Genomic DNA, 12,799 nt, shown 5'->3' on the forward strand with positions numbered 1-12,799 from the left:
ACGGGCCGAACTCAAGGCCACCTCTCTCTGAGACAAAAGAGCTCTTATTCTTGCCATGCCGTTGAAATGTGCTCCCAAGGTTGGTATTTGTGGCCAGATTGAAAACTCCCTATGTTCATGTGTGGGAGGAAATAGAACATTTCTGCAGCAAATAACCCGTTCATTTACTGTTACGATAAAATGAATACTTTTAATTAACCCAGAACAATCTTCATTATTGAGCATCAAATAACTACCATTTTCCAAGAACTTGAACGTGGGGATGATAGCAGGAACTGGTGTGCCTTGCAACACGCAAGCCATATTTGGTCGGTGTTTGTTGCATGAACCGTGTAACTGTATGTGCCTACACATTAGTGAATGATCTGGCGTCTCAGTGCATTCCTCTCCATTTAGATAAAGTTCTTGATCATCTTTGAAAATCTGTATGTGTATGGAAGCGACCAGACCTCATGAAGAAAACCACTACCTAAAGGTTAATAACGACCTATTGGTATATATTTCATACAATTTGAAAACTTATATAAAGCAAAAGGCAGCGTTATTAAACCGTGGATAAGGCACGTTGCCAAAGCAGTCAACCTTTTGGATTTATACTGGAAATGTTAAAGGAAGAATTACGGAGTAGGGCCTGTAAATCTTTAATGGACAACGAGTAAAATTACTCCAACCATCATATTTCTCTAACTCCGGGATAGTAGGGGTGTTTAATTTTTTAGAAGTAGCCAATCCAAAGCATTTGGTCTGGGAAATTGTTTCATTCACAAACAACATATGATTTGGGATGAGACATGCACGGTGGAAAGCCTCAGTGCCTTGTATCTGCCAGGTTCGTGAACCCCAAACTGATGTAGATCCTGGATATTTTTACTCTGTGTTACGTTAGCATGGTCTCATTACTGGTTTAAACGCCATTTTTCCTTTTTTGTAACTTCTGCACACGACACTTAGTTGTTGCTTTAGCTTTCAGCCTACCTGCGTCAAGATCTATGCCTGCTTCAAGCAGGCGCAGGGTTTTGATGTAGCTTTGTCCTATCTGATTGTAAATGCGGCACACCGTGGGTGGCAGAGCAGCGGTGCACGTTAACTGGTGCATCCCTGGGGATGTGCTAGTTAATATAAATCTGCCCCTTTACATTTAATTATGTGCAGGAGACACAGAGTAGGTGAGGTTTATCCAAGGTTAAGAAGAGATGAGTCCTGTTCAGTGAAAAATTGGAGATAGGCTTCAGTATATTATATACTTAAGTAGTGTGTTAAGTTTTTGATGACTGTTATTAATTTACTGTTGGGTAATAGTGGTTAATAAAAATTTTTATTATATTTTACCACAGATTCAACTGCAGATTATTTTTGAAGATTTTAGGATGCCTAGCAAAGAAAGAGTGAGAAAGGCTGCAAAACGTCAAAGACAGCAGGACCATGGAATAATGCAGCAGTCCTCTAACAAAAAGATTTGTCAAGTCACCAAGAAAGCACCGGGTAAGAGTCCAAAAACAGTTATAAGAAATATGTGTAGTAAAAAAAATATTACTACAGAAAATGTTTCAGTCCAGAAAAGGAGAAACAATTCAAATGGTAAGGAAAGGCCAATGAGAAATGTTACTGCTAGAGTAAGAGATAACTCTATGCATGAAAGTAGAAGGAAACAACAGTTTAGGGATATTCGTAAATGAATGTTCCGCAACAGGATAATTGGGAATTTGTTAAACAATATTAAGAAAGGTCAACAGAAAGTGGTTTTTTATAAGAGAAAAAAATAGTTGAGAAAGTTATTGATCAGGCATTTGAAATTAAACGTAAGTTATTTATTTTGACAATCAATAGAATTAGGAAGCTAAACAAGGTAATTTATGATTTCAAAAGAAATAGTAGATGGAAGAGAATAGTTAATCGTAGTAATTTTTGTGAAGTTTTTTCTGGAGAATGGATGCATAGTTCAAGCTCTGAGGCATTTTTTAATGAGGAGAGTTATTTCCAGGATAATGATTTGGTGCATGCAGTTGACACCAGTGGTCGAGCTTATGAAGTAAAAGATGGTTGTCCAGTTGAAAAAGAAAAAGTTGTGAGAACAGAGATAGAAGAGGTGTTAGGTAATGAGGTTTTAGGGAGACGTCCTAAGGGTCCTGTGTACACCTGGAAGTGTAGTAGTATTTGCAGTGTACGACAGGATTCCATCAATTTGCTTTGTGATTTTATACGGTCATTTAATAAGAAAAGTTTGAAGCAGAAAATGAAGTTGTTGCAAGAATTAGATCCTTGCAGAGTGAGAGAAGTGATAGGTTTGCATGGTCATTCACTGGCTTGTCTTTCCAGGAGAGTATGCCAGAGTGTTTTTCATCATTTCAGGATGCTAGCAGTGCATCATAATAAAGTGAGGAAATTAGTTAGAATGTTGTATTATGCTAAGAGTCCAGCAATTATGCTTAAACAATTATGCGCTGCTCTTTTGCATGGTTCTGAAATAGATGTGAAGAATATATGTGAAGAAATTGAGTTTTGTTACTTTGGAAGTAAAGAGGAGAATGTTGAAATTGACCAAGAAGAAGAGAGTAATGTGGAAGATAGTGTACAGGTTTCCAGTACAGATAATTTCCAGAGGGAAATTGCGACGTTTGAGGTGAAATCAAGTGAGAGGCCAAATTTCACTTGTGTGTGTTGTCGACGCACTTATTATAAGAATCAGACTAAGTTAGTGGATTTATATGGAAAAAGTGAAAGGGAAAATAATAGTGAATGGAAGGATTTTACAACATACTTGATGGTAGAAAATTGTTTTGATTTGGGATTGGATCAACGTGTGTGTACTTATTGTTGTAACAAATTAAATCAAAACCAGGTGCCTGCTAGAGCAGTTCATAATAATCTGGAATTGGTTGAGATTCCTTCTGAATTGAAGGATTTAAATACTTATGAATCTATTTTGATTCAAAGTATCCATCCCTTTCAGGCTATTGTAAGAATGGAGCCAAAGACAGGGAAATTGCCTCCATCAGATTTACAGAGAGGATTAAAGGGAAGAGTTGTTTATTTGCCTCTAGATTTGAAGAAAAACATTAACACAATTGGAGTAGAAAAAGTGGAAGAGGAACCTCTTGTTATCTTAGTTAATGGGGTTCCGACAAAGAATAAGAAAATATGGCAAGATTTAGTAGATGTTAGGAAAGTCAAAAGGGCAACATTGTATTTGAAAAAAAATAATAAATACTATAAAAATGTATATGTTGCAGAAGAGGAAGTAAGTGAGGAAGAGGATAGCGATTTGTGTGCTGGTCAAATTGAGAAAGTAGAACCCTGTACTAGTGAAGAAATATATGAACATTATAGTGTTCATCCTTTGCATTCCAAGGAAATCATGGGGAATGCTATTGAGTTGTTTCAAATGAAACAAGCGAAAGGGAGTCCCATTAGTGTTTGGGAGGAAAGTTTGGAAGCTCAGTGTTTCCCACAGCTTTTTCCAACAGGTCAGGGAGGAAGATATGATGAGCGACCTCATCAAATTCCTGCTTCTGAATACCGGACTTTGCGATTGTATGCAGGAGATCCTAGGTTTCGACAATGCATTCCTTATTTGTTTCATCTCCTGTTTGAAAGCGATCTGTCTGGACTGTCATATGCAGTGAACCACATCTTGAAAAGTGGTATACACATGCAAAACATCTCGGCAAGTGACTTTATGGATAAAGTCAATGTCCAAGACAGTATTTTGGATTCTCACCTGATTAATCTCATGGCGTGTCAGCGTGGTACTAATGAGTACTGGTACCGTCGTCATGGTGATTTAAAATGTATGCTGAGGAACTTAGGAACTCCCACATGGTTCCTCACTTTGAGCTGTGCTGAGTATGGCTGGGAAGACTTACTTGAATTTCTACGAGAGGCAAATGCTAACGTAGAAAACATCGAATTCAAGACACCCGGAGAACTGTGCTCTTTGGATCCAGTCAATGTATGTAGGTACTTCAATCATAGATTTGAAGGTATGATGTCTTTCATCATGAATAAGAAGAATCCACCTCTTGGAGAGGTGTTGGATTTCTTCTGGAGGAAGGAGTACCAAGCAAGAGGTGCTCCTCATATACATATGTTGCTGTGGATCAAGGATGCACCTAAATTTGGAACGGATGCAGACGACTCAGTGATGAGTTTCATAGAACAGTATTCTACGTGTGCTGTTCCAAACGCAAAGGAGAAAAAAAGCCTAAGAGAAAAAGTTCTACGTTTCCAAAGCCATCGATGTGGAAAGTACTGTCGTCGTAAATTCCGGAACAAAGACAAGTTCTACACCAAATGTCGTTTCGGCTTTCCACGATCGGTGATTTCTAAAGGAAGAGTGAACAGTTTGATGTCTTTGCTGCGACATAATGTGATGAAGAAATCACCTAAAAACACATACAATTTGAAGAGGAACGAAGAGTCTAAGTACATCAACGACTACAACCCGGTGATTTTGTCCATGTGGAATGCTAACATGGATATACAGTTTGTGGCTGATAACTGTATGGCTGTGGCTCGGTATGTGACATCTTACATCACCAAAAAAGAGAAGACAGAATTGAAGGATATGTGGGAGGACATTTCCCATGAAAAGAGCCTCAGCAAGAAGTTGTACAGTTTTAGTCTGAAGATGTTGTCGCATCGAGAAATCGGAGCTTACGAATGTTCTAACCGGTTTTCTTCAGCAAGTCTCTATGCCAAGTCCAGGAGTATCGTTTGGGCGAGTGTTGGTCTTGCTGCAACGCGTAATCGAGTTCTGAAACCTGTGCGGGAAATTGAGTATTTGGCGGAAAAGGAGCCAAACAGTACCGACATTTTGAAGAGCAACATGTTGGATACATATTATCCAAATCGAAGCAGTCACCTCGAGAATGTTTGTCTGTATGAGGTTCTGCAAAATTACATATTCAAGAGGAAAATGAAAGAAGATACTGAGAAAGGAGTGTATGCTGTAATAGGAAGTGAGGGATGTCTGGTCAAGCAAAGAAAATGCCACTTGATAAACCATCGAAAATTGAGTGACGAATCTCCTGAAAAAAGGAGTTTTTCTATTTAGCACTTTTGCAACTTTTTAAGCCTTGGCGTGCAGAAGAGGAACTGCTTGGAGATTTCCTTTGTTACGAAGACTCATTCAATGCTGCCAAGGAGACCATAGAATGTCCTGCTTTTCCCAAATATGTAGAAATGTTGAATGTGGAAATTGAGCAGGAAGCAACGATTGCAGCCGAGATTGCCAGAGACAGTTCTCAGGACAGTCAGAGTTCTGCTTCATTGAGTCAGGATCCACTAGGAGGACCTCTTATCGAAAATGAAGCTGCCACTGCTATGAATGAAGTGGAAAGAGCCATGGCACATGCTCAGGAGGATGCGGTTAACTTACAAGAGTTGGAAAGACAACTCAACGTTGAGCAGAGGAAAATATATGACGAAATTACCATGCAAATTGATCATGGATTAAGTCATGACAAGAAAGAGTGCTCATGTACGTCGTTGAAGCCTGTCCGACTGTACGTGAGTGGAGAAGCGGGAACTGGAAAAAGTTTCCTTATTAAAGCAATTTCATGTTATTTGCAGGAAAGGACAGAGTCATCGCTGTCTTGTGTTGTCACCGCTCCAACTGGACTGGCAGCACATAACATTAAAGGGATTACTTTACATCGTTTACTGATGCTGCCAGTGGAGCATGACAACAAATTAGAATATCACAAGCTATCTGGAGATGCTTGTTTTGAAGTTTCAAGAGTCTTGAGGAAAATGAAACTTCTTATCATTGACGAAGTAAGTATGGTTTCCAATGTCATGCTTGCCTTTGTGCATTTGAGAATGCAAGAAGTTCTCAAAACAGAGTATGATGTGTTATTTGGTGGCAAACACATCATTGTTTTCGGAGATCTTCTGCAGCTGACACCAGTGAAAGGGCAACCTGTGTTCAAAATGCTCACGCATGAAGATACCAGGAAGTGCTTAGGGAGTATTGGCAACGTCAATATATGGTTAAACTTCAATTATGCTGAACTGCATGAAAATATGCGTCAGGCAAAGGATGAAGTTTACAAGACTATTCTACAAGATGTTAGAATTGGAAAAGTGACCGAGCATGGGAAAGAACCTTTACATGCACGATTACTGACAAATTTATATCCAGACGAAGATGTTGTGCCTGAGAATATTTTTCAGAAAGTTACTGAGAAAAAATCTGGAATATGTTTGATGCCAACTCTTGCAGAATGTGCCAAATTCAACAACAAAATGTTGCATTTAGAAAAGCAAGAGATTGTGAAATTGGAAGCTATTGATAGAGTAGAGCATATGGGATCAACAATTATTTTGTCTGAGAATCTGAAAACAAAATTGGATTCATTAGAGAAGAGTATATCTAAAACTGCGGGTTTTGAAAAGACTCTGAATGTGTGCTTGAACTGTCGTATAATTTTAAGAAGGAATTTACATGTTGAAAGAGGTCTGGTAAATGGATCAATGGGTAATGTTGTTGATTTTGTGAAATACAGAAATAGAGATGGAATTGAATTTTTAAAAATTAAATTTGATGGCATTGAGGAAGTACAGCTAATTGCTCGTTGTTCTGCTAGATTTTTGCTTGTAAAAGACTTATATGTTCGTCGTAAGCAGTTTCCTGTTTGCTTGGCATATGCGGTGACAATCCATAAATCGCAAGGTTTAAGTGTAGACTGTGCATTGGTGAATATTGGCAGTTCTGTGTAAAAGGAGGATATGGCATATGTGGCATTGTCACGAGTTAGGACTTTATCGGGATTGTACTTGATTGAGTGTGATGTCACAAACATTTGTGCGGATCTAGATTGTGTTAAGGAATACAATAGGTTGAGAAGAGAGTATGCGCCACATTTGCCTCAGTATCCTTTGTTTGAGAAACGTGTGGTAGGCCGGAAACGAAGAAATGTGACCAATACTGGGGAGGTTGTAGCAAAAAGACGAAAAGTCGATGAACCTGAAATTATAAGCAGAAACAAAAAGGATTCTGTTGAAGATGTTGTTGGTTTTCAATTTGAAAACAGTTCTGGTGTCAACTGCTATGCTAATGTAGTGGTTAATGTTTTGTTTTCTCTAGAAAATGTAAAAGAAGAGATTGTGGTCAATTATGATCAAAGATTTTGAAGTTTTTTAAATTCTGTGTTAGAGAAATGTAGCACTGATAGAACAAACATAGAAAGTGTGTCTGAAATTCGAAATCTGTTAGACAGATGTTCAGGCCAAACACAATTCTCTCAAAATAGTCAGCAAGATTGTCAGGAGTTTTTAATGTATATGCTTGATGTATTGCATGATGAAGGTGTAGATGTAGATCACCTGTTTGGGCTTTCTTATCAATGGCAGCATGACTGCGAGAACTGTAGGGTATCAAGTACTACTAGTGTAGACTCAGAAAGATTTATATATTTAACTTTGCCAGACAGTAAATCAGTCTCTTTTAATAAGCTAGTAAAAGCAGCTGATCACAATATGGAGTGTAGGCAATGTAAATCTGAAATGATGTCCACATTATTTATACGAACATATGGCCAGTATGTCATTTTAATGTTCCAACGATGTAGGCCTGATGGAACAAAATTGACAACTTTAATTAAAAATTTTGTGGCTTCACAGTTGTCAATATCAGGAAGGACTTTTGTAACTGTAGCAATTATATATCATGATGGTCCTTCAATAACATCAGGACATTATACAGCTTATTTAAAGTGTAGAAATGGCTGGTCATTCTGCAATGATTCTGTTTTAATTTTCCAAAAAAAATTGCCATATGACCTTAAAAACTCTTACCTGGTGTTTTTAAAACCAAAATTTTAGGGAAAGAATCTCGGGATGTGCTCTGAGGAATTTCAAGAAGTTCTCATGGCTCCTACACTATTTGGCCTTGAGGATAAGTGTAGTACAGAGACATAACTTTTTACCATAACACTGGACGTCATTGAGAAATACGTGCACTTTGAATGAGTTCAGAAAAACTATTTCTTTTTATAAGCTAATTGAAGCAGCCAATCAAAACATGGAGTAGAGGGAATGTAAGTCTGCAATGCTGTCTATTGTTTTACATTGCTTTGTGATTAAAAGTGATGTAGAGAATTAAATAATTGTACTAGTCATAAAGGTAGTGTAAGTCTGCTTCATAGTAAGCAGTATCAGTGTGATAGGAAATGTAGAACATGATTGAGCAAGAAGGGGAAGATATTACTAGTCCAGGATTGTGTAAATGATCTTCAACATTTTAATTCTGAAAGTTGCGGAAATGCGAAAAGACGGGATTGGCTTACAAGAAATCCAAGAGTTATAAATGGCTTTGACAAGATTTGGCCTTGTGGAAACTTGTGGTAGAGAGCAAGAAGTCATTTATTGTATGTAACATGTTTTTGAAAACGATGGAGGTTTTCTTTCAGAAAGTGGCGGGTTGAAAGTAATAACAGCACAACAGAGTGTAAGCTGTTCATAGGACATCCTTGGCCGTCATGGAAAGTAAGTTAACTTTAAGGAGTTCTGAATTCTGATTTGTTATGTTGTATGGGTTTTTTAAACACAATCATTTTGATTGTGTTTTTTTTCCCCGCTGTTATATGATGAATACCTTCAAGTCACTGTTTTTAGTGAAATTTGATACATTCTGAGAACAGCAAAAATAAACCATTTAACATGTATAATTAATTCTGTTCTGTTTGCATTTATGATGTACATGTAGAACTGTGTAGGAGGCATGGAGAAGGTGAGGCTTCTGTAAGTGTCAAAGTTGTTGCATACAGTGAACACATTCACACATCGGTCCACTCTTCCTTGGATGTGGTGGAGGTGGTGGGGAAGCACCAGCTGAAGCTACTAAAGAAGCCATTGCTCACTGGTAACAAAGGGTCTTTCTCTCACAATGATGAAAGTCAGAGTGAGGAAAGAAAGAGGGATTTTCATCATTTGGGAAAAACAATAGTTCTCAACCAATGAAAAGTGTTTATTTTAGATTATATGACCTAGTCTTACATCATTAGGAAACCAAAAGTGAAATGAACCAATGAAAAGTGTTATTACCAAGTCACATGACCTGCTGTGTTTATGTTACACGCTTTGCAGGGCCTTCCGGTTTGCTTCCAGAAACCTGTGCTTTGCGACTCGGTAAGCGTACCAGTTCGCTAACGTAGTACGTCATATGACGTATCACGCGACAACGCGAAACGTCATGTGGACGGGAGGCGTCACGATGTTGTTTTCTAACGCGGCAGTTGCGGTAAAGAAACGTTTACTGGCTCGCGGTCTATTTCGCGGCATCAAGGTCAGCTAATGGGAAGCTTCCCGATTCGCGAAGTGGGAACGAAGAATTTTTTTTTTTTTTTTTAAAGTTATTAATAAACATATAAAATATATTTTGGGATTTAAAGAAGAATACATTTTACAGCTACAGATATTTGCTATTAAAAAACCATTGAAATTCACTGAAAAAACCATAGGTTATAGATTATATATAGTTAGGAATTAGCATTTACAAAACCTTGAAAATTCACTGAAAAAACCATAGGTTATAGACCATATATAGTTAGGAATTAGCATTTAAAAAACCAATCCACTGCTGATGATGTCACATATTACATCATTCATGACATGGTCAGTGACATCACTGATGACATCACTGATGACATCTCAAATGACATCACTGATGACAACATCCAGTGATTATGTGTTTCTGTAAAGTTTAAATATGTTTTACATATTGAAGAATGAGTGGATGTATAAGTGTCTGAATGAAGGTTTTAGTAGGTGCGTGATTGACTGTATGAGTGAGTGATTAAATGCGTCTTACTAAATGCACGGGTTAGTGATTAAACTGTCTGAAAGTGTGCATCAGTATGTCTGTTGTTGTGCAAGCTGCTGCATGTGTTGATCAGTAGCTATATAAGTAGCTATATGGGTTATTGATTGGTTGCACAAGTATTTGTATGGGAGACTGAGTGTGTGTATGGCTGGCTGGGAGGTGTGTGACTCTGTGCAGATCAATGTGTACTTGTATCAGTGATTCTATAAGAGAGTAAGTATGTGTTAGTATATGTTTGAAAATGTAAGGTACTCTATGTTTAACTGTGTAGATTAGAAAATGGAAGTGTGATTGATTCTTTACAGGACTGACTAGGTGTGTGAGTAACTCCATGGATGAGTGGCAGAGTGTGAGTGTCTGTATAGGTGTATGAGTGCATATGATAGTGTTGTAAAGATGAGTGATTGTATGTATGAATGATTGTATGGGTGAATGAGTGAATGTGTGTGTAGATGTAGGAATCAGTGAGTGCGTATGTAGTAACTAGTATTGGTGTGTCAATGGTTTCAAAAATTATACTCTGTATTTAACACTGGGTTGTAACAGAGGTTATATTAAAGTGTGAGGAGATGCATTGTATTGTCACATTAATGATATCATCATTGATGTGACCATTGATGTCAAATAAGATATCATCAGTGATGTCATTTGAGATGTCATCAGTGATGTCATCAGTGATGTCACTGACCATGTCATGAATGATGTAATATGTGACATCATCAGCAGTGGATTGCGGGTGCGCGATATATAGTTAGTGCAACTAACTATATATGGAATTTCAATGGTTTTGTGTGAGTAAAATAAGGTTTTTTAAATGCTAATTCCTAACTATATATGGTCTATAACCTATGGTTTTTTCAGTGAATATATATATATATATATTCACTGAAAAAACCATAGGTTATAGACCATATATAGTTAGGAATTAGCATTTACAAAACCTTGAAAATTCACTGAAAAAACCATAGGTTATACACCATATATAGTTAGGAATTAGCATTTAAAAAACCTTATTTTACTCTCACAAAACCATTGAAATTCCATATATAGTTAGTTGTACTAACTATATATCGCGCACCCGCAATCCACTGCTGATCATGTCACATATTACATCATTCATGACATGGTCAGTGACATCACTGATGACATCACTGATGACATCTCAAATGACATCACTGATGACATCACTGATGACATCTCAAATGACATCACTGATGACATCTCAAATGACATCACTGATGACATCACTGATGACAACATCCAGTGACTGTATGTTTCTGTAAAGTTAAAATATGTCTTACATATTGAAGAATGAGTGGATGTAGAAGTGTCTGAACAAAGGATTTAGTAGGTGCATGACTGACTGTATTGTGGAAAAGTAAATTTTGCCATGTTCTGTGTCCCTACGTGTCATCCATCATATGTTATGTGTGCATGATTAAATATGCATATGCATTCCCCATGTTCGATTCAAGACGCACTTATAGTTGTGTCCACCTCTAGTATGTCAGTTTCCAGTTCTCGTGAATACTACGAATATCAGGCCTATGTAAAGTTACGTTGCCACGTTTCTCAGTGTGCATGTTATTTCATTATAAAGTCCCCGTTTCTAGGCCTCAAAAGGGCCTGGACACAAGATTCAGCTCCTGTCTCCTAAAGCCTCGCTGAGGAGCGACACAGCCCCCACCTGTATCCTCACCCTTCACTTACTTCCTGCCTCACAGTGCCCGGTTCAGCCTGGCTCAGCCTCTGAGTCTGCCAAAAGTATGTTATAGTTCCAGTTATCAGTTCAGTCCTCCTTCTCTGCATTCCTAAGCTACTGAATCGCATCAATAGTTTCCGTCATTGTCTAGCCTTCACGTCTCCACGTTAGAGAAATACTGCATTTAATGGTCATTTAATATTCTTCATCACGCACTACATGTAGAATAATGCATGGTCCAGTCTTAGAATCAAGTTAGCCTTTCCCCTCCTAACTTCTAGTTTATATCAACATGTTCTCTAAACATCAGATACTAGATACTGCTTAGGTACATGTCGCCCTGACTCTCCAGACTTCAGTCTCTGCTCCTAGCACAGAGTTCGAAGCCCCCAGCTTCTCCTAGTAACACGTCATTGCTAGTTTGCACGCACCATCAGGTTAGAGGTCCCGGCTCCTTAGGTAGCCCCCTCCATGGTTTCCGCCCCATTCATGACATATTCTGTTACGTTTGCATCACATGTCTATGTATACGCCCTGTTACACCTCTTTTCACCCTTATCTTTCGCGACTGCTACGCGTCACACCTTCTGCTCCACCCACTGCTACGCCTATTGCAATGTAATGATATGTGTTTGCGTTATGTATATATGCTCATGCACTGTTATTGAAAAAAGGTCATCCTTTTCCTTGTCCCGATCCTGACACCAGCAGCGCTGCTGGGCCCTGTCATCCTATTCCTATGCAGGTTGTCCTGTTCCTGTCCTTTATGCTGTAATAAACCTGCGAAACTCCTACTACCTCGAATTTTGACTCTTATTTATTGAGCTATCTGTTATTCATTTATACATTCAAAAATAGGGTATTATTTATTTATTTACCACATAATGGCGCCCGAACAGGGACTTGCCCTTTCCCCACGCGTCGGTGAAGCCACGCCGACCCCCTGACCCTCTGCAGTCGTGACGGAACTCTTCTGCGCACCGGCAGATATTTCTGCTTCAAGTATCCCTCAGGCCCACGGAGGAGACGGAGGAGGCGGTCCAGCATCCAAACGAGACGGTGGAGGAACGCGGCGAGTCCCGACCAGAGCCCAAGCCAAGAGTCCAAGGTCCGAGGTATCCGGAGGCCCACCCGTAACTGAAGTCCGAAGTTCGCCAGTCCGGCGTCCAAGCAGTCCCGTCCAGTCTGAGGCCTTCCGTTCTTGCTGCCCGGTGAGTACCGTTACTGGGGTGGTATCTAGACAGGGTCAATCTAATTGACTCTGGTCCGTGGGT

This window comes from Lissotriton helveticus, chromosome 1_1 (genome assembly GCF_964261635.1).
Source record: "Lissotriton helveticus chromosome 1_1, aLisHel1.1, whole genome shotgun sequence".
Classification (NCBI taxonomy): Eukaryota; Metazoa; Chordata; class Amphibia; order Caudata; family Salamandridae; genus Lissotriton; species Lissotriton helveticus.